The following is a 21,514-nucleotide window of genomic DNA, read 5'->3' on the forward strand; positions in this document are numbered from 1 at the left end:
GAGAGAGAGAGAGAGAGAGAGAGAGAGAGAGAGAGAGAGAAAAGAAAAGAAAAGAAAAGAAAAGAAAAGAAAAGAAAAGAAAAGAAAAGAAAAGAAAGTAAGAATAGAAAAGAAGAGAGAGGTATCAGAGGGCAGTGCTATTTTGACACAATGTGCTAACATGGCTGCATTTGAGTTTATAACTCAAAGTTGCTCGGGCATACTTTGGTCAGTTCTGCCTATCTTTTTACTTAGGATCATAGAGGCTTGTGGCCAACTTGAATCTTCTTTATGAAGAGCTCCCCACCTTAGGAAGCCCTGTGGTGGAAGAGCGCACATTTCAGCTTTCTGGTGCCATTGGTGTTCTTAGCCAGTTTTAGATTAAAACACAGTAGCGAAATAGTAAGATGTAGTGGCTAAAACTTAAGACGTGGAGCTGAATAGCTTTAACCAAAGGACAGTTTACATCACATGAAGAGCATTCAGGAAAAGATTCATTAAATTAGCCAGCAAGAAGTAGTAGTGTGAGCCACAGAGTCGTTCCTCCTATGTTACTCAAAGGCCTGGAGAACCAGCGCTTGTACAGCTCAATAGGAGACAATGGAAGTCCAGGAAGCCAGTTTGGCTGTCCCTTCTCTTCACAATGGGAATGCCAATGGGGAGGGCACAAAGGTCAAATGATAAATTAGCTCCCTTGCTTGTCTCCTTGTCTGCTGCTTTGAGGCCTGCTAGAACAACAGCAGCAACCATTCTGATGTCTGGCTGATCAGGCTACCATAGGCAATACTATCAGTCTCAAAGGGTAAAGAGCCCAAGTATGTCACATTGTCCTTGGGGGCATGGCAGCCACAGTTAACACCCTCAGGTGCTTTGTGAGTATACAGACTGTGCCATGAGGAATAAACCAATCAGGACATGGTGCGTGCTCAGATGCCTGAGGTCTGGAAGCATCTGGCCAGGCTCAGGGGCAAGCCAAGTATCCAAGGGAAACAGGAGTATTTCCTGTTGGTCAGTCCTTGCTCCCTGCAGCCCATCCAGGCAATCAGCAAAAAGCAGAACTGAGCAGCTCATCTGAACACACTAAGAAACCAGGAGAAAGGGGTCCGAGCAAAATGGAGCCACATGGACAAAATGGCCACTCACAACTCTTCACTAATGGGTTGGTGGCCATTACGTCGGCCATCAGCATGGCCTCTGCTTGGCCATTACACAGGCCATCAGCTCCATCTCTGCTTGCTTCACTGTACAAAGCCCTACTTTCATTCAGCTTTAAAATTAATGTTTATATCGTTTGCAGAAAAGTACAAAACAGTTACGGACAATAAAGAAAAATGTTGCACACTAGCAAAGAAAAATTCCTAATCATTTGGTATCCTTCCTCAAGGGTCATAGGTGGTGGGGGTGGCTGCCTTGCTGGCCATGGCTTGGCATTTTGTCTCCACTTGCTGGACCATAGAGACAGTCTCTTAGTGCACCACACGTTGGGAGGCTAGCATCTGAGGTGGCCCGCAAGACTGCCCACATGAGCACCAAGTGGCTGTTTTAGTGAAGATCAATTTGGTCACATTAGTTTCTTCTCCTGCTGCTGGATGCCCTTGCTCAATGGCCTGTCACTCAGAACCGTGGTCCACCTTGGAACATAGTATGGTTGCAAAATGTAAGGTTGGCCTCCTCTTAGCATGAAGTGTTTTAAAAAGCCTGTATAACAAAGTACTCGGGGGGAAAAAACTGTGATAGTCTTTAGAAAATTCTGCTACTTCTATGCCACTTTGAGGAAGGCTTTCGATGACTAATCCTATCATGTACACATGAATGTGTGTGTATGTGTGCGTGTGCATGTGTATGTGTGTGAAATTTCTCATGTACACAGAGTCACTTTTATAAATGGGTAATAACTACACAGTGAAACTTGATAGTGTTGACAAATTTGTTAAAATAAAAAATAAAACCTCTCAAAGAGTTTGCAACTTTCCCCTTATCTCTGCAGAGAACTCTGTTCTCTGTAGCCTTGAGGGCCACAGACTTGAGGACAGGAAACACAGATGGGAGTGGGTGACCTGCATCCTTCTTCATCAGGAAAGTGGAGCTTACACCTCACCATAGTTCTTTTGGCTGTGTGACTGGGGTCCATGGTAGGGTTTGCAGGGCCAAACAAACATCAGGCACCAAAAGTATCTAGGAGCTATGACGTGGATACCATAGACCAATAGGATGAGACCAAAGGGCTGCAGTGAGCACACCCTTGGTACCATCATTCTGTCATAGTGCCTGTGAAGGCCCCCAGGAATGCTGGGATTATTATACTGGGCAAGGACTTATGAGGTTGGGTTTCTAAACAGTCAATTTGGCAAGCCTTGGGACATGGCCACAGCCTTGGTGAGCCAGGGTTAGGTCGTTAGACCAGCCTTGCTACAAAGCCTTCAGAAGACCTTTTTTAAAAAAGGGGCCAGGAAGGATGGACATTAAGGAGGGCAGAATGGACTCCAGAGATGTGGGCTGAGGAAACAGCTGCTGCTGCTGCTGCAGAGGCTGGGTAGGGATGCCTGCACTGGGGCACTATAGAGGGGCTGCTGCTGAGCTGGGGAGCCGCCTGGGCCAGGAGAGGGGAGAAGAAGGTGAGGGCTGCTTATTTGTATATAACAGGAACAAAGCAGAGGCTGAGTCCATTCCTTTGATTCCTCTCCCATTGGGGAAAAAGCCTAATTCTGAATTATGTTCAGCATCATGTTAGCTGATGCCATTATCTTGATTAATTCCCAACTACTTACTGGTAAGGATTCTCTCTCATTAAGAGTATGTCTTCCATAAATAACAAAAGACAAGTACTTTATTAGAGAAGGGTCCGCTATTTCACAGTTTGGGCAGAGGGGGACAAACTGAGCAAGCCTTTTGGCTGTCCTGGGATGGCCTGCTCCTCTAACTCGGGAAACTGTTCAGAGAATAGCTCCTCAATCATTAAAAGTCCATTTAAAGGATAGATGGAGAACACATGAACATACATACATTCATGCATGCATATACATGCACATATACAAGTTTTATACACTACACATGCACACGCACACACACACACCATGGTGCAGCCTTTCCAGCATCATATTCTCTAAGACTCACTTAGGACTCCTGTCTCCCTCTAAATAAGCTTACTGTTCATAAGTTCAGCTTTGTCTTTATATATAGTATACCAATACGGCTTGGTGCCATCAGAGGCTTCTGTCAAGCTGTGTGTTGAAGAGCTTTCCAGAGAGGGGCTCTTAGAGGCAGAGAAGGGAGCCAGAACTCCTCTAAGGAGTCAGCACACATGACACTTAGGCCTGCAGGGCCCAGATGTGCAGCCCGGGATGTGCATCTGCTCAAATGCTGCTGTGCTGCGGCTATGGGTGTGATGGATTGGTCACTGTCTTGGCACAGACCTCATCTAAATCAGGATACAGGTCATAGGGGCTCCATGGGGGCCCTGGAAACATCATGTGAAGGTGGCCTCCTGCTGCCCAGGGCTCAGGATGGTACTGGCTCGCATTCTCTGAGAAAATCTCTTGAAACACTGGGGTCCAAAGATGCGGGCAAGGCACTGGGCTGTGGCTGTAAGGTTGGCAGGCAAGAGCTAAAGCTGTTGCCAGTTACCATAACCTGGTGAAACAGGGTCTGGACCACCACCTTCCAGTTTGCAGAAAGTTAAAACAGGCTTCCCCTTTGTTATGTGTGGCAAACAGAACAGCTTCTAGGACAGGCAGGAGGGTGAATTCCACACTGCAAAGGCCTAGGGCCTCTGAGCTGACAGAGAGGGTCATCAGCAGGCACCAAAGCAACAAGAACTTTCTGGAGTTTCTTTTCGCACATGGGTTTTTAGTGAGGAAGCACTGTAAGATGCACGTGTAGCTTCAGGTGGCCTGGTTGCTTACAATGCAAGTCTAGCAAACTATCTGATGCTTTCAGCATGCCAGGTTTGACTGTATACTGCAAAAAGCCCAGAGACAATCTCAAGTGTGGAGGAAATGTGGACAGGCTGGTGAGAAAGGGGCTCACAGGACGAGAGCTATGGTAGGAAGGTCATGGCTGGCCAGAAGCTGAGGTGGTAAATTAGGCGCAACTCATAAGCTCTGAGCAAAGGTATGTGTGGCCTTCTTTCTCCCTAGGAACCCCGAAATGTTTTCCATCTCAGAATAGAATATGAAGACCCACAACCTCATCCCATGCCCCCTTGCCCCAGAGTCTAGCCACAGGCTGGAAGAAAAGGTGGGGGCCAGATAAGCACAGGCAGCCACATTCCTTGTATCTGCCTACCATGCATGGCACATTTGGAATCAACACAACTTGCCCATGCAGTCTAATGATGAAGCCCTTCCCATCCCAGTTCACGGAGGGGCTCTTCCATTATAAGGGAGCTGGCAGCCAGCTGGCTTTACCCACTACCTCTGGATTTTCCCAGCCATGCCTGGGTGGGAGTCTCAACAGGACGAAACGCTCAGGGAGTAGAAGTGCTTTTGTGGTTATGGGGGTACCTGCTGGCAGTGATGAGTCTTGGGGGGACTCAGGAGAGGGCAGCAAGCACAGGGCTGCAGACCCCAGCATGTGTGAGACCAGGGACCAATGATGAGCCTGGGCCATGTGGCCATGAGGGTCTTGAGGAGCCTTGGTAGGAGAATTTCAAGAGCTGCGTCCTATGAGCTATGAATAATGACTGGTCCTCTTACAACAGATCATGATTTCCAGCAGAAGCCATCCAAGGAATGAACTTTAACTGAACAAATTTTCCTCTTGCTTACTCCAGGGACGAGGTCTAGTTTAGAGCACAGCAAAGAGAGGAGGAAGCCTGTTCAGGGACACAACTAATGAAGCACACACTGAAGAAACAATTCTACCGCAGAAACATGAAAAACTCAAGCTGGCAGAGATGTAGCTTCAGGCATGCTAGCTCTGACCATGAGCTGATGGATGAAATATACTAAGGGCTCTCTACACAGCTCACAGCCGTAGGCCTGATCTGTGCCCTGCACGTGAGGGTGCTAACCCCCGATGCAGCCCCAGCCTCCCCAAAGAAGGCTGGCTACTGTAGTCTGGGTGCTGTGGTCAGCAGGACTTCCATACTTAACAACTCCAGAAACACGTACTCATAACCCTTGCTGATGAAGCACAAACTATAAAAATACCAGGAGTCATTGCATATGTGGAATCAGTGCCATTAGGTGGCAGCAGAGCACCATGGCCTGCTCAAGCACAGCCGTCTCCCTTTCCTCAAAGTCAAAACTATGCCCTGGGCTTTGGCTACAGCCCAGCACTGAGCCCTCACAGCACCTGCCTCTATAATTCTAATGCGAACAGGAATCACCCACATTCCCACACTTTATCGTCCACAGCTATTTCTAGCTCCCAGGGCAGAAGTGAACCACGCTACAGAACTGAAACTGTTTCCTTCCAGGCTAGTCTAGAAAGTGTGTGCTGGCCTAATTCATCCCAACAGGGTGTCACAGTGTTTGCGTGACTTCAGTCAGTGCCCATGGCCTGTTACCACTTTCCCGGATCAATGATGCCTTTCTGTGACACCATTTATTTCACTGTAGGCAGCACCAAGGCCCAGTCTTGCTATTTGTTTGGGTGGGGGTGGGGTTCCAAAGCATCAAAGACTGAAGTGGCAAAATGGAATGTGGAATAGTGGGTACAGTTTTCTGATAGTCAGCCCTGCCTGGGTTAGCAGGGTGTGTTGTCCCACAGCCCTGTGGCCGTGGTGCCCTCAAGGCTTAGACATTTATGACAATGACTGCTGGAAATGTATGGTCCAGGCAGTAGGTCCAAGATGCTGGCTGAGCAAAGCCCACAATTGAAAGGGGGAACTGAGAGGGGTTCTGGGTTCCATGGAAGAAGATCTTACAATGTGTAAGGAACATTCTCTCAGTCCTTGCCTAAAGGGGCCTAAAGCAGAAAGCAGTCAATGTTGGTCTGCAGCGACTGCTAGACACTGGCCCATTTCAGGGGACCTAAACACGATCATGAACCTCAATTGATGTGACCAGTGGAACCCTTGCCCCAGGCTGCTTCACAAGGCCATGGTGCTGTCATGTAACAGCTGGACATTTCCACCCATAAATAATCATAACACTGGGGTGGAGACACTTGCCAGGCACCAGAACCATGCACTTTGGTTTCTTCCTTGGTCTTGGACAGGAAAGGTCAGGTAGGATCTCTGAGGACCACAGCCACCCCAGACAAATAGCCCCCGGGAAGAACTGCAGCCTGCCATCGGGGACTTAAAGTCACAGAGACAAGGGAACTTAACCTCTTGACAAGCCCACTCTATTTCTACTGTAAATGGATGGACAGGTCAATGACGCACCCATCCACCCAGCCAGCATCCAAGTGCGGTACCATTGGAAGCACTGAGCCAGATGCAGTCTCTGCTGTGTCAGTATGGGTGAGACAGTGTTCACTTGGCCTCACCAGTGAACAACATCCAGAACAGTCTCTCTTCGTGGGAAACTAACAAAAGCATGGCCTCCCTCGGAGATAAGGGAGCCCTCCTTGCTGTTCCAGGACAGTGTTCAGGAAATACGATTGCTTTTGTTAATTTTTGATAGACTCCCCCCTCTTTTTTTCTCCTCCCTCCCTCCCTCCCTCCCTCCCTCCCTTCCTCCCTTTCTGAGACAGATTTTCTCTGTGTAGTTCTGGCTCCCCAGGAACTTGCTCTGTAGAGCAGGCTAGCTTCAAACTCAGAGATCCACCTGCCACTGCCTCCTGAGTGCTGAGATTAAAGTTGTGCGCCACCACCACTCGCTGTCTTTAACAGACTTTCAAAGATCAGTTTTGGACTCACAAAAGACTGGTACCCTCTTATACACTCACAGCCCTCCATTATCAACACCTCCCACCAGAGGACCCTTGCTATAACCAACTATGACACCAACTATGATACATGGTTCCCTTTGGAAATACATTCTCCATCAGGGTTCATGCCTGTTGTATATTATTCAACTTCGGGAGAAGGTATAATGATGTGTACCCACGATTGCAGTACCACATAGACTAATTTCACGGCACTAAAAACGTCTCCATAATCTGCGCACGCATCCTTCCCAACGTCAACCTCTTGGCAATCACTCACCTTTGTTCTGTGCCTGTAGCTGTGCTTTTTCTAAAACAGCACGCGGTTGGATCATACAGTTTTGGGCATATTCTTTCACTCAGTACTAAGTATGATTTCTTCATGTCTTTGAATGACTGGCAGCTCAGTTCTCTCTAACACTGAATAGCGAACTGTATCGTCTGAATGTACCATGCTTTCCTATGGCTTCACTCATTGAATAATATCTTGTTGCATTTACACTTTTGGCCATTATGAGTGAGGCTGCTGCACATCCATGTACAGACTTCTGGACGGGCATAGCTTAGCTCATTTGGGTTGATATCCAGGAGCCTAATGGTGGCATTGTAAAATACAACAACTTCCATTTGCAAGAAACTCTTCCTTCATAAGTGACAAATAATAAAGTCTTCCTTCATAAATGACTATGAAATTTTGTTTCTCACTGTGGAGGACAGAGGGAGACAGGAAGAAGGACGGAAAGGAGAGAGGAAGAGAGAATGAATGAATGAATGAATTAATTAATTAATTAATATGAATTCTCAGTGCTCCACACTTCTGCCAATGTGTGGCATTGTCAATGTTCTGTACTTGGCTATTCTGGTAGCTGTGTAGTGATATCTCATTTTAATTTAATTTCCCTAATGAGATATAATGTGGGATATCTCTTTCATATATTGGCTACATAAGTATCCTTTCTGGTGTGGTAACTAAATTGAAGGAGTTTTCCCTGTGTTTTCCATCATAGTCCCGTAACAGTCATTGTTTTATAAATATTTCAGTCCGGGGCTCAGTTTTTCACTCTCCTGACAGAATCATATTCTATAAAGCAGAAAACTTCTACCAAAATTAATCACTTCTTTCCCCCATAAATTGATACTTTAACATCCTCTCAGGAAAACTAAAAGCCATCTTGATTTTCTCCTCTATGTTCCAGTTTAGTTTGGTGTTTTACAGTAGGTCCATTTTGAGTTGCTGTCTTTTGGTCGGAGGGGCCTGTAGATGCCAGAGTTTCCCAGCTGCTGTCTTGCCTAAGTGCACCAAAGATCAGCTGACTATATCCATTGACTTACTGCTGAGATCTTCTCAGTTATGAACTTGTCTATTCTTTTACCAACACAATATTATCATCATTACTGTAGTTTAAAGTCTTTAATTCCATTTATTGATTAGTGTGGGTGCACACACACGAGTGTGGAAATGTGTGCACACTCATATCAAGGCACATATGCATAGGTCAGAAAACTTGTGGGAATTACATCTCTCCTCTCTCCACGTGGGTCCTGGTGATTGAACTCTGGTCATCAGGCTTGGTAGCGATCTCTGTTGAGCCTGGGGGGTGGGCGATCTCTCTATTGAGCTTGGTGGTAGGCGATCTCTCCATTGACCCTGGTGGTGATCTCTTTCTGCTGAACTCTGTCATCATGTTTTAGAGAATGTTTTGAAGTCAGTAACATCATTTTGCTGTTTTCCTCTTTCCTCCACTGGACTGCTCTGGGTCAGTTCTTTCCCCAAATAAACTTCAGAATCACTTTGTCAGTGTCCAAAATAGAACTACTAAACATATTTATTTTATTGGGGTGACTCTACATCAAGTCATGACAAAGTGACATTATCACAATATTGAATCTAATCCTTGAATATGGAATATCTCTCCATGTAGTTAATTCTTCTTTGATTCAGTTATCAGTTTTTTCTAATAGTTGGCCATATATAGATTTTGTGTGTAGTGTATGCATGTGTGTGTGTTTGCTTAAGTATTGGGGGCCTGCTGAAGTGGTATTAGATTCTAATTTTAATTCTGCTTGTTTATTACTAGCATATAGTACTCTGACTTATTTTTGCATATTAATCTTATATCTCAAACTCTTTCTATAATGATCTCTTAGCTTTGTGACTTTTGGGTAGTTTTTGTCTGCTTACAATTTTTAATCTTAAATGTCCGCCTGAGGCCCAGATGCCCAAGGCTGGACTGGCAGCCTGTGGTTTTCCTGGGAGGTGATGGGAGCTTTAGGAAGTGCTTGCCACCTAGTAAAAAGATGTCAGCTCACTGCAAGTGTGCCCTTCAAGACAACTGGAACCTGGACTGCTCTCCTCTCCCCCTCTGTCAGACAGCCTAATTTTCTTCTCTAAGAAGTCACCTTGTTTTCAATCTTTCCTTATACTTCACTGATTCATATCACTGTGATTTAATTTTCATCTAGTTCAAAACATTTCTGAATTTCACTTTCTCATTCCCTCTCTCTAAAGACTTTCTAACATCACTTAAAAGGCAGGAGGGAGGGTCCTGTGGTTCGGAACAAGAGCCACTCTGACCCAGTGAGCCCTCTTTGATGCCAGGCCCTTTCCTCCTCCCTTCTGGTCCACTGTCACTTTGTGGAACAATAATGTGGGTGCAGGGAGTGCTCGCTACTGGAAATGCTTAGAGCAAGAGCTGTTTTCCAGCTTGAGTTCTAAACTGGAGGATCATCAAAATAAATTCTAGACAGAGATAAAAATGAAAAATAATATGTAACTACAAAATGCCATTTGCATTGGCAACTTTGCCAGCTGCTGTGATAAATTACCCTGATAAAGAAGAGAGGACTTAAGGGACAAAGAAGTCTACTTTGGCTAATAATTAAAGGCACAGGCCATCATGCTGGAAAAGTACGGATGGCTGGCTACACTGAATCCTCAGTCCGGAAGCAGAGAGTGACAGCTGCCAGTGTCCAGCTAGCTTTTTTCTTGTCCATGCAGTCTAGACCTAAGTGCAGGGAATGGTCCTGCCAATTTCGGGGTGGGACTTCCCACCTCAATTGACCAAGATAATCTCTCACAAGCAAGGCTGGAGGCTAAGCTAATCAGCCTGTTCTACGCAGACCTGTCCAAAGGCTTGTCTCCTAGGAGATCCTAGATCCCGTTGGGTTGGTAAGCCTTATTAACTTCCGCAATAGTCAATGTTTCTAGAGCACTACAATGAACAAACCCCTATATATCTTGATCAAAAGCAAGAACTCATAAATGAAAAGCGCTCCCTGGAAATTACCTTCTAACCTGTGACTTTCTCAAAAAGAAACTAGCTCACAAATATAAAACTCTCAAAGGATGAGCAGCAAGGAAATTCAGGGATCCTAGAGCAGGCAGCATCTGTATGAGAAGGATGCTGGTTACAGTGGCATCTAAGAAGCAGATGGCAATGCCAACACAGATCCTTGGAGGACAGAGCCTGCCCGCAACCCTGGGTCAACAGACAGGAGTAGAACCTGGCACAGATGCACTCTGGGAGGCAGTGATCCAGACCTGGGACCATGGCCATTGGAGGCTTGCTCTTCAGAGAACCTCCCACTCCTCCTCCCACTGCCAATCCTGTGACTCAACTCCTCTCAGTTCGGGCTCTTCATTCTAAATGGGGATCATGAAATATCCACCTTTCAGGGCTGCAGGAAGTACTCTATAATTTGCAAATGGTACACAGATAGATAAATTTTCCTCACACAATCCTAAAGTAAAAATAGGAGACAAGAGAGGCATTGGAACACGTTTACTATCTTAGTAGCGAATGATACCAGGATGCCACTGTCTGCTGGCAGAGGGGAAAAGAAAGGAAGGTATTCGTGGTGCACTCTAGATAACACGCCTCACAACCTGACCTCTGTTTCTCTTCTGCAGATTGTGAGGTCCCCAAGGCAGCCCAAGCTCTCTTCCTTGCCACAGTTCATAACCACTTGAAGAAGCCCAGATACCAGCGATGAGTCTCTCATCTATGTGAATCTGTCACACCAGCACTGTGACCATATCTTTACCTGGCCTTCCTTCTCCTGCTGGTTATCAGATGGGTCACACTTACTCTGAACAGGGTTGACACCTATCGAAGAAAAATTATCCCAGGGACATTGTCCCTGAAGACATGAAGGAGGTTTTCTTGATGTCTCTTCATGCCATCTTGTCAGCTCTTCTCTAGGCCTCCTAGTTTCTAAATGCACAGGGAAGGCAGAGGGAGCTGCCCATCCTACATGCAGGCAAGATCAGATGCAGGAATGAGGTACACCCCAGCTGGCCAGGGTCATGTCATAAGAGCAGTGGTGTTTGCTTCAACTGCAGACAAAAGGGGAAACAAGTCACATCCTCTTCAAGCACTCCTAGCTCTACAGTGACCAACCTTTAGAGCTGAGAGAGCTCACTTCTAATGGCCACACCTTTCGCTAGAAGCCTATCAGAGGACACAGAAGACGGAAGACTTTGCTCTGCCTGCTTGCTCTTGCCTTGCTAGCAAGTCCATTCCTTCACTGGCATTATCGCCTACTGGCTCAGGGTTCCAGTGTATACTGAAGACCAGCTGAGACATCTAGCCTCATGGAGTGAACAACTACTGGATTACTGAAGCTTGCACTGATAGCCACTGTTGAACTAGCTAGATCACAGCCTGTAAGACATTCTAATAAATCCCCTTTATCTATATCTATATCTATACCTATACCTATACCTATATCTATAATCTACCTACCTACCTATCTATAGATGATAGGTGGAATAAGACTCATTTTGTAAGTTCTGTGACTCCAGTGTCCACTACTGGCTGGTCTCTCTGAAGTTAAGGGTTAAGGATCTAGGGGATTCAGAAGGAAAGACTCAGACCCCACGGTTATCTTCCTATAGTCCAGTTCCAAATTCTTCTTTGATACTACCTACTACCACCCATCCAGAATGCTCACATTAGTTTCCTTCCCTTGATCTACCTTGGATAGAGGGAGCACTTAGCTTCCCATGCATGCAAATAAAAGGTCACAATTATGCCTTTCTTGATGGGAGCCAAACCCCTAGTAGGGGACACCCTTAGGCTGTGCATTCTCAGAAGGGCACAGGCCAAAACTGAGGCAGGTGTCCCAAGACTACAGTGTGATGATGTCCCATGTGGCCACCACGGTGCCAGGATAAGGATGACCAAGACACAGATATATAAGGAATACCTTGGCACAGATACCATTGTGGGAGGGGAGATGCAAACTACTTCCACACAATAGGGCTGTGTATCACTACAGGGTCAAGACATGAGAATCTTTGCTGGTGGTATCTGACATCCTTTGTTAACCTTCACTGTCAATTTGATGGTGTTTAGAATCACTTGGGAGATATTTATCTGGGCATGTTTCTCAGGGTGACTTAAGGAGGTTTAACTAAGAAGGAAGGATCTAGCCTGAAAGTGGGTGGTGTCATCCCATAGGCTAGCGTTCCCAGACAGAAGAAAAGACAAGAAAAAGAAGAGAGAGAGAGAGAGAGAGAGAGAGAGAGAGAGAGAGAGGGGGGGGGTAGGTCATGAGGAGCAAGCCAACAAGCAAGTTCCTCCATGGCTTCTCCCTCCAGGTTTCTGTCTTGAGCTCCTTTCTGCCCTGACTTGCCTCAGTGATGACTTGTATATGAAATACACCATTCTCTTCTATTGGAATCTTTTTCTCATGTGTTACACTTAGAAACCTGTTCCTTGAACATCCCTCCTATTGTGTATGCACCTCTTTTCCATGCTTTTGGCTTTCTTCAAGCATGTGACTGAGCTTGGCTGTACTCACACTCCTGCTGAAGCCTCAATCTGCCTGCCCTCTCCTGGAGCCCATACAGCTCGATTCTGTTCTCAGGGAGTGGCCCCAGCTCCTCTTTGGAGTTACAGGTAGCTGGGCATACTTTTTAATGTCAGGGCACAACCCATCGTCTGCTTTCTCAATGTGACTTGGGCGTGCACATCTCAAGCTTGTTCAAGAGCACTTCAGGGTGGAGAGCTCGTCCTTCTCTCCCACTCGTCTGTGCATCGAGGTCTTGTTCTTTATGGCCTATCTGCAATGCTCACAAATATTGTTTCAGTTCATTAATCCATATTCCTGGCCCTCTAACTGCAGACATCCCTGCCCCTGCTGTAGCTGCTGCTTAAATATGTCTTTTATGAAGGTTTTTGGATTAAGATGACAGTTCCTAACAACCTTTCTGTTGCAATAAACCACTAGAAGACTCCTGGGCACTATCTTTAGGCTCAAAACTCCCATTTTAAAGTATTGATGACATTTCAATATTGGAGTGCCACATAAGGCCTGAACCTACTTCCCAGCCTCACCTAAGGAGGGTACCACAAAGGCCAAGTGGGGCTGAAGGCTGCTTGCCTTGAGGTCCAGGCACAGAAAGGAAGCAGGAATCCAGTCAAGTGACAAAGCAAGAAGCTGGGAGCCAGAAGCATGGCTTTGGACTGGTGACGGGCCCAAGGGCCCAGCTCCCACAAGTAGCTCAGGCTCAGAAGTGAACTGCACATTGCTCTTGGGATCAGAGGCTAAACCATGTAGCTGCTCTGAATTTATTTAAGACTTAGCCAGCAATTTTTCCGTTGTCTGTAATTACCCCATGCCACTACATAACACTTGCTGTGTAGTTAACCAGCAATAACCATGGAAACCAAGTGCTGTTCTCGAACTGGAAAAAGTGTGTGTGGGGGGGGGAGGCAGGGGGAGTTGCTTTTTGTGTTTTTTGCTTTTTTAATTTCTTGGTTGTTTTCTACTTTGAGGGAAGTTAAGCTACGACCGCCAACAACTGGAACAGAAGCCAGGTGTGACATCCTGCCTTCTGCTATATCATCTCCTCAGGTTCTAGCTGTCCTTGCTCAGATGTCAGCTCTCTTTGCACCCATTTGTCACATGCTCTTACATGTGATAAATGGTACCCTGCTAAGATGCCACTCTGTCAGTTCCACCATGACCGTGCAACTATACAAGCATCACTGGAAAAACAAAAGCTACCAAGTACATGACACAGCTACGCAGGCCACATAACCCCAGAGGTCACAAAAGTCTCCTTTCTGGCTTTGCCCCAATCCCAGATTTTCAGACTTATCCCTGACAGCTGAAACAGACTTTCGATGTACACACTTGAATTTCACATGGAGTCCTGTCTTCATGCCTCTTGGTTTGCATTTTGGGCTGATGGTCAACAGCATCCTTAGGGAAGGACTTCCTTGTTGGAACCCACTGGTACCCACAGTACCCAGTGCTGGCTCTCCTCTCCCTCCTCCTATAGCACCTCAGATAAATGTTGTTGCTTCTCCCATTTCCAAAAGAATCCTAGCTTCCTCCTCCCCTCTTGCTTTTGCCCTGTGTAGTAAACCTCTAAATTACCTGTCCCCATGCCTGCACGTATTACTTACGTAGACTCTACCTTCAGTCTTCTTTTAAAGAAACATTTTCTTTACTCCTATGTGTTTGTGGGTGTTTGCCTGCGTGTATATCTGTGCACCACATGGATGCAGTCCCCAAGGATGCTGTAGGAGGACATTGGATTCCCTGGAACGAGAGCTATAGGTGCTGTGCGCTCCGCTCCCACTGTGGGTGCTTGGAACTGAACTCTTGTGTTCTGTAATAGCAGCAAGAACTCCTGTCCCTAGAGCCACATCTCCAGCTCCCCTGGGCCCCACACTTTCACTCTTGTACCCCCGAATCTCAAAAGCTCAAGGCAGCTTGTGGCTTCCCAGACTCATCCATTGGTCCTCACTCTCCCCCTCAGCAGGTTTGTCAGTGGGGATGGAAATATCCCTGGTCTGTGAGGCTGCTAGCTTATGTGCTTGTGGCTCCTCCTGTCCCTAGTTCCACTCCAGACAGTCCCTGCCTATTCCCCTACCTCCCCGGTTCTGCGAGGCTGCAACACCCAGGCCTCACTCTCTCCTCTGTCTACCTGTGCTCCCTCAATAGTCCATACTGTTTCTAGCTACACATGGGTTTGTCAGCAAAGCACAAGCCCACATTCCCTTCATTTTCTCTGCATGCCAGATGCTTCTCGCCCTTGAAGTCTCATTTCAGCTTTCAAATCAGTTTTGGTGGCCTTCCTGTTGTTCACTGAGCCTAAAGGTTGCTCACGTTCTTTCAGACATCGCTTCTCACTCTTTAGAAGACCTGGCCTTACACTTAGAAGCTGATGAAAAGCCTTAAGCTGCTACCCATAGTCAGCATGTCAACCGAAGCCAAACATGGACTTCATGCCAGGCTCTGATGAGGCTTGGGACAAATTCACCAGTGACCACACTGTTGGTTGGTGGTCTGTCCCCAGAGGTAGCCATCCAGAGTGGACTTCACACCTGAGGAAAAAGAACAAGCAGATACACTCGGCAGATAAAGGAACAGGACTGTCTGTTCTAGTCATGGGGTTCTACCCATGACTACTTCTCACTCGGATGCAGGCTGAGCCTCCCATTTAGTCTCTACTCACCCTGGGTCACCTGAGAGTCTATCCTACCCAGAAGCTATAGTGGTTCTGCAACAATCAGCTCTGGTATCTCTTCTGCATATATCTTGCAATAGCTCTCACTCAGGCTAAAGGAGGCTGTGGGGACCTACCCTTGCCTCTCAGAGCTAAGCTGCCCCATGCTCACTCTCCTTTGACCACACTGGCCTCTGGTGTTCCTCCACCATGAACTTTCATGCCAGCCATTCTTCTGCATGACTGTTCTGCTTACTCTCTCACCTTGGCTAAAGCATCGCCTTCTCAAGTGGGGCAAGATGTGTGCACATCTACACGTACACACACACACACACACACTCATGCATTCACACAGACACAAATGAGCACACACTCATGTGCATATCAACAGTCAAACAGACAAAATCACACATGTGTAAACTACCCCACACACACACCTTCCTACACATGCATGCACAAACACAAACATGTATAGACATATATACCCACACCCAAGGGTGTATGTGCTCATTCATACCCATATAAACCCACATTCACACACACAGGCATACTTAGATGCACACTTACACTAACACACATGTATGTACCCATTAACTCTTCTCCCTCTTCCTGTACCCCCCCTTTCTCCCCTTCATCTCTGAACCTATCACCAGCGTTCTCAGATGTAAAGCCCATGTTCCAAGTCTTAGCAGAGCCTGGCATAGAATCCACTTTGGTTAATGTTGATCTACCAACCCTGTAGCCGCTCAATTCCTCCAGCCTCACTTAGAATCACTCCACAGGTCCATGCTACCCTGAAATCGCTCATCAACTCCACTGGTTCTAACTCGTTGACAGTGACCATGAAGCAAATAAAGCGTTACCACCATTCCGTGTAGACAGGAAGTGACAGTGTGTGCGGAGAAGTCACAGTCATCACGGAATCCAGGCCACATGACTTGGGAATAAACATGTTCTTGCATTTCACTACAAATTACCCTTTGAACAGAAATGAACAGATGCGAAGCAGGGAGCTCTGAACAGTTCCTTCTTGAGAAGTCCCTGTGACGTGACATGGTAGAACGGGGTTACTGGGAAGTGGGTCAAAGTGGTGAAGCAAGGCAGGAACCAGAAGTCAGGACCAGTCCTGAGTCGGGGGGTGGGAAAGGGTGGGAGTTCTGGGCTGAGGTCAGGCACAGGCAGGCACAGATGGGCAAAGCAGGTTAAGGCAGGCAGGGTCACAGGTGGCCATTGTCTGGAACAGGACAGGGCTGGGTGGGCAAGTCACCAGCAGGGGTGGACGAGAGTACCTGGGAGCGCCTCCTTCTCCCGGCCTGGGGACGCCTGTCCTGCCAGCCCACCTGCTCCCCGAGGAGAGACTGTCCATCTACCAAAAAGCAAGGGAGAAGCGTCACATTACCTGAGGAACCTGACAAGGCCAATAACATGAAGGCACACAGGCCATATCCCATCTGACCCCTTCCCATGCCTCTCAGTCTGGGAAGCTCACAGAAACTGGGTTTGGTTATCCACCAGCAAATTGTCCCTATGGTTCATACTACGCCTCAGTAAAGAGATACCATGAATCCTAGCGTAGCTGCCTGCCCATTCCTCACACTAAGTCTTTATTGGTTATCCTTACCCAACCCTTTCTTACAGCACACTGCTACCGTACTCCAAAGCCTACTTTATCTGACCAGATTCATTAACTTTATCTTCAAAATTGTCTGCAGCTTCAGCGAGCACAGAAATGCAGCTTTCAAAATCCAACCGGAAGGCTTTGAAGGAGCTGTAAGTCCCCAGTGTTTGTGGAACAAAGTGATGAAGAGGAAAAGGCAGCCATTAAGGCCTGCAAGGGAGGCTTTGCTGGTCTGTCTACAGTAAGACCAGGCCCATCAGTCATAGCAGGGTGTCTTATTAGTTGGTGTTATGGAAGGCTGTCTTCTAAGCATAACTGCCATTACAGCTTTTTAAAATGTTTTATTAACATTTATTAGCTATACATAATATTAGGTTTCATTCTGACTTTCCATGTACAAGTATAATGTTCTTCAATCATATTCATGCCCATTTCCCTCTGCCAATAAACTTCTTCCCGATTGGCTCCCCCTTCTACCTCCATGTCCTCTACCTCTTGCTCTCTCCCTCCCTCCTTCTCTTCCTTTCCACCCTCCTTCTGTCTGTCTGTCTCTCTGTCTTTCTCCTTCCCTCCATCTCCCTCCCCACTCTCCTTCTGTCTGTTCCCTCCTGCTCTGTGTGTGTGTGTGTGTGTGTGCGCGCGCGCGCGCGCACATGCGTGCATCTTTCCCTCTCTTATCTTGTGAGTTTCTTTAGGGGTCTTTACAGGAGCACAGGCACCTACATGAGTGGCTACACTACTGAAGAAAACATCCTTCTTTCTTCCTATCAGCCATTAGCTGCATATAAACATCAGGCAGAAGTGGCTCCCATGAGATCCTCTCCTTCCCATGGCAGGATTCTGGCAGGCTCAATATTCCTCATTTTTGTGCCCTAACCCTGAGTGTAGCAGCCATATCATACCCCACATCAAGTGTTCCATAGTGCTACCCCACCCCAACTTCCTCTGGATCTTATTCTTTCCATCCCTACTCCTGCAGTGTTCTCTGAGCCTTGGAGGGGTGGTGCCAATGTCCCCACTTGCTAGGAATCTGATAGTCATTCACTCTCAGGACTCTGACTGGTTATGAGTCTCTACAATCACTGCGAGCTGAGTAAAAAGATCAAGGCTGACATTAGCACTAATCTATGGCCATAAACACAGTGGCTTAGAAGGCGATTTGACAAGCATACCGGGTCCATTTAGGAAACAACTATAGTATCTCCCTCACTCAAGCCTGTCACTTCCCAACCATAGGCTTTGGACTGGATTCAGAATATCAGTCATGAGGAGCAGGCATCAAATTAAAGAACAAAAAGCATGTAATTAGCATAAAATAGACCTTCCTCTATTGTACCAGAGGATGCATCTTCCTCAGCCAGACAGGATTGTTGCACACAATATCCAAGCTGAGTACAGCCGTGGATGGCAATTCTCGCTCACCAACCTGAATAGCAACTCCCAACACTATGAAGGCTAGCAAGCAGGGAGGAAGCATCCAGTCCAGTGGTAGCCTCATTTCTCCATGTCCTCCGACCAAGGCACGTGGCATCTTCAGCAATAGGGTCTTACAATCTCCTTCTAATGGTCAACCAACAGCATTTGCCTCTATTGTTTCATAAGCTCCAGGAGCCGCTCTGATCAACCATTAATAGGACAGCAGCCCACTCACATTAGGGCTTTTGGTTACTAGCACATACCTTCTAGGAACAGCTTTCAGTCCCTCCATTCCAAGTCCTTTTTTTACTTTTTGCTTAGCTTATCATATTTATGACCTTTCCGTACACCATGGGTTACTATGCCACTCCAACCTCAATCCCCGACATTTCCCATCTCACCCACTCCCAGAATTCCTATTCCAACTTTATACTGCACATGTTCTATATAACCCTCCATACCACACAGACAACAGAATCTTTTTACCTGTCTCATAGGCCTCCAGTTTTTCCTTCTAGTTTCCTAATACTTCTACATAAAGGCAGATGTATAAGGTAAAAAGCTGGGTTCCACCCAGGAGAGAGAGTTCACCGTCCTCCTGAGCCTGAGTTCTGAGACCTAGCGCATTCTCCAGGCCCTATTGATTCTTCCTGTAAGATTCCCACCTTCGTGTTTTCTGACTGAATGAAATCCACTGTGTTTAGGTACCACCCACTCACCACGGTGGACATCCAGGCTGATTTCCACTCCTTGCCGTTGTGAAGATACTGGCAACAAGCTTGGATGTACAGGTACCTCTGTAGTAGGATATAAAGTCCTTTTGGTAAATGGCCAGAAGTGGTGTACCTGGGTCGTACGCAAGGTCAGTCTTTAGTTTTGTGAGACACCCCCATACTGATCTCCACATTGCTTGAAGCAGTCTATGTTCTCAGATTCCACTTTCTCCACTCCTTCCCCAGCACCCATTTTTTTAATATCATTTTTGTTTTATGTATGCAAGTGTTTATCTGCTTGGATGTTGTTACTGCATGTATTCCTAATGCCTGCAGAGTCCAGAAGAGTGTGCCAGATCCCCATGAAACTACCTCTATGTGGGTGCTGGGAACCGAACCCTGAACATCTGCAAGAGCAAGGGATGCTCTCAAGTGCTGAGCCATCTTTTCAACCCCCATTTACTTATATTCCTGAAGATAGCTAGTCTAACTGCGGTGAGATGGGCACTTGCTATGAGAGAAATTGCAGACTATTTTTAATTTGTATTTTCCTTATGGCTAAAGATGTTGAACACTTTCTGAAATATTTATTGGCTATATGTATTTCTTCTTTTGAGGACTCAGTTCAGTTCCTTAGCCTGTTTTTAACTGGGTTGTTTAGTTTTGGGGTTCCAGTATATTATCCCTCTATCAGATGTACATACTGTAGGTTGTCTCTTAGGGTTTCCTTTGCTGTGAAGGGACACTGTGATCATAGCAACTCTTATAAATATTTTTTTCTTTTTAAGTTTGAGCTGACTTACAGTTTCAGAGGATCAGTCCATTATCATCATGGTAGAAGATATGGCAGTAGGCAGGCAGATGCGGTGCTAGAGAAGGAGCTGAGAGGTCTACATCTTGATCCAAAGACAGCAAGATGGCGACTGTGCAACTGGGTGTCCCTTGAGCATATATATGTGACTTCAAAGTCCACCTCCACAGTGACATACTTCCTCCAACAAAGCCACATCTTCTAATAATGCCACCCTGGGGGTGGTAGGTAGGCCAAGCATTCAAACACATGAGTCTATGGGGGCCATATCTATTCAAACTACCATAGCACACTTTACTATACAAAAGCATTTTCATTTCATGAGGTTCTATTTATCGACTTTTGGCCTAATTTCCTGAAAAACTAGAGTCCTATTCAGAAAGTCTTTACATATGCCTAGATCTTATCTGTATCTATATCTTAATCTATATCTGAAAGTCAATTCTCTTTTCCCCTCTAATGATTTTAAAGTTTCAAGTCTTTCAGTAAGGTCTGTAATCCATTAAAAGTTAATTTTTATGAATGGTGAGAGAGAAGAATCTAGTCCCATTCTTCTACAGGTAGATATCCAGGTTTTCTAGAACCATTTGCTGAGAATGCTATCTTTTCTCCAATGTGTATTTTTTTCTTTTTTTGGCATCTTTGTCAAAACTCAAGTGGCTGGAGTTGTGTAGGTTTATATCCAGGGACTCTATTCTTTTATCTTGATCTATATGCCTGTTTTTATGCCAATAATATGCTGTTTTTATGACCAGGGCTCTTTGGTATAATTTGAAATCAGTGATACCTCCAACCATACTCTTTCTCCTTAGAATTGCCTTGACGGTGCAGGCTGTCAAGGTCTCATAACAACAAACTTGTAAAGATTCTCAACCAAAACATTTCCTCCACTGGATTGTCCCATGGCATGTCTATGGAGTACTTTCTTAATTGCTCTCTATGGAGTACTTTCTTAATTACTCATTGATGTAGGAGGGCCCAGTTCACTCTTGAATGGTACCATTCACAGGCAGGTGGGCCTGAGCTGTATAAGAAAGATTGCTGACCATGAACTTGGGAGCAATCCAGTATACATCATTCCACTGTGGTTTCTGCTTCAAGCTCCTGCCTCAACTTCCTTTGATGAAGAACTATAAAGGATAAGGTAAAATAAAGCCTTGCCACCTCAAGTTGGTTTTGGTCATGGTATTTATCACAACAGAAACCAAACTAGGACACAAGGTCTTTTATTTCCAGATGAGATTTTAAAGTTTTTATTTTGTTGGTTTTTGTTAGGTTGATTGGGTTGTTTGTTTGTTTTCAAGACAGAGTTTCACTGTGTATCCCTGACTATCCTGGAACTCACCTGTAGACCAGGCTGTGCATTGGAATGTTAATGATGATTCCATTGAATCTGTAGATTGTTGGACAAGACAGCCATTCTACAATATAGATCCTTCTAACCCGTAAATATGGTATTCCAATGTCTTTTCAACTTCCTTCTACAGTGTATTAAGGTTTTCATTGTAGAGGTTTTTCACTTCCCACGTCAGGCATATAATAGAGTCCTTGGTTGTTGGTAGTGGTGGTTATTATTGGTGGTTTGGTTTTTGTTTGTTTTTTTATGTTATTGTAAATGGGGCTGTTTCCTTGATTTCTTTCCCAATATATTTATCTTTCATGTATAGGAAGGCTGGATTCTGTATTAATTTTATATC

General features: G+C 45.8%; 1 protein-coding gene across 12 annotated transcripts in view; it reads right to left on the bottom strand.

Annotated features, from left to right (window-relative positions):
- The window catches only part of Pcbp3 (poly(rC) binding protein 3), a 196,329-nt gene that overhangs the window by 68,423 nt on the left and 106,392 nt on the right, over positions 1-21,514 (bottom strand). Inside the window, exon 3 of one of the 12 annotated variants that reach the window (XM_029482483.1) lies at positions 16,549-16,625. The exons of the other annotated variants lie outside the window; for them this stretch is intronic. The gene's annotated coding sequence lies outside the window, so the exon portion shown is untranslated. The remainder of the gene's footprint in view (positions 1-16,548; positions 16,626-21,514) is intronic. 12 annotated transcript variants of the gene reach the window in all.

Source organism: Mus caroli, chromosome 10 (assembly GCF_900094665.2).
Source record: "Mus caroli chromosome 10, CAROLI_EIJ_v1.1, whole genome shotgun sequence".
Taxonomy (NCBI): domain Eukaryota; kingdom Metazoa; phylum Chordata; class Mammalia; order Rodentia; family Muridae; genus Mus; species Mus caroli.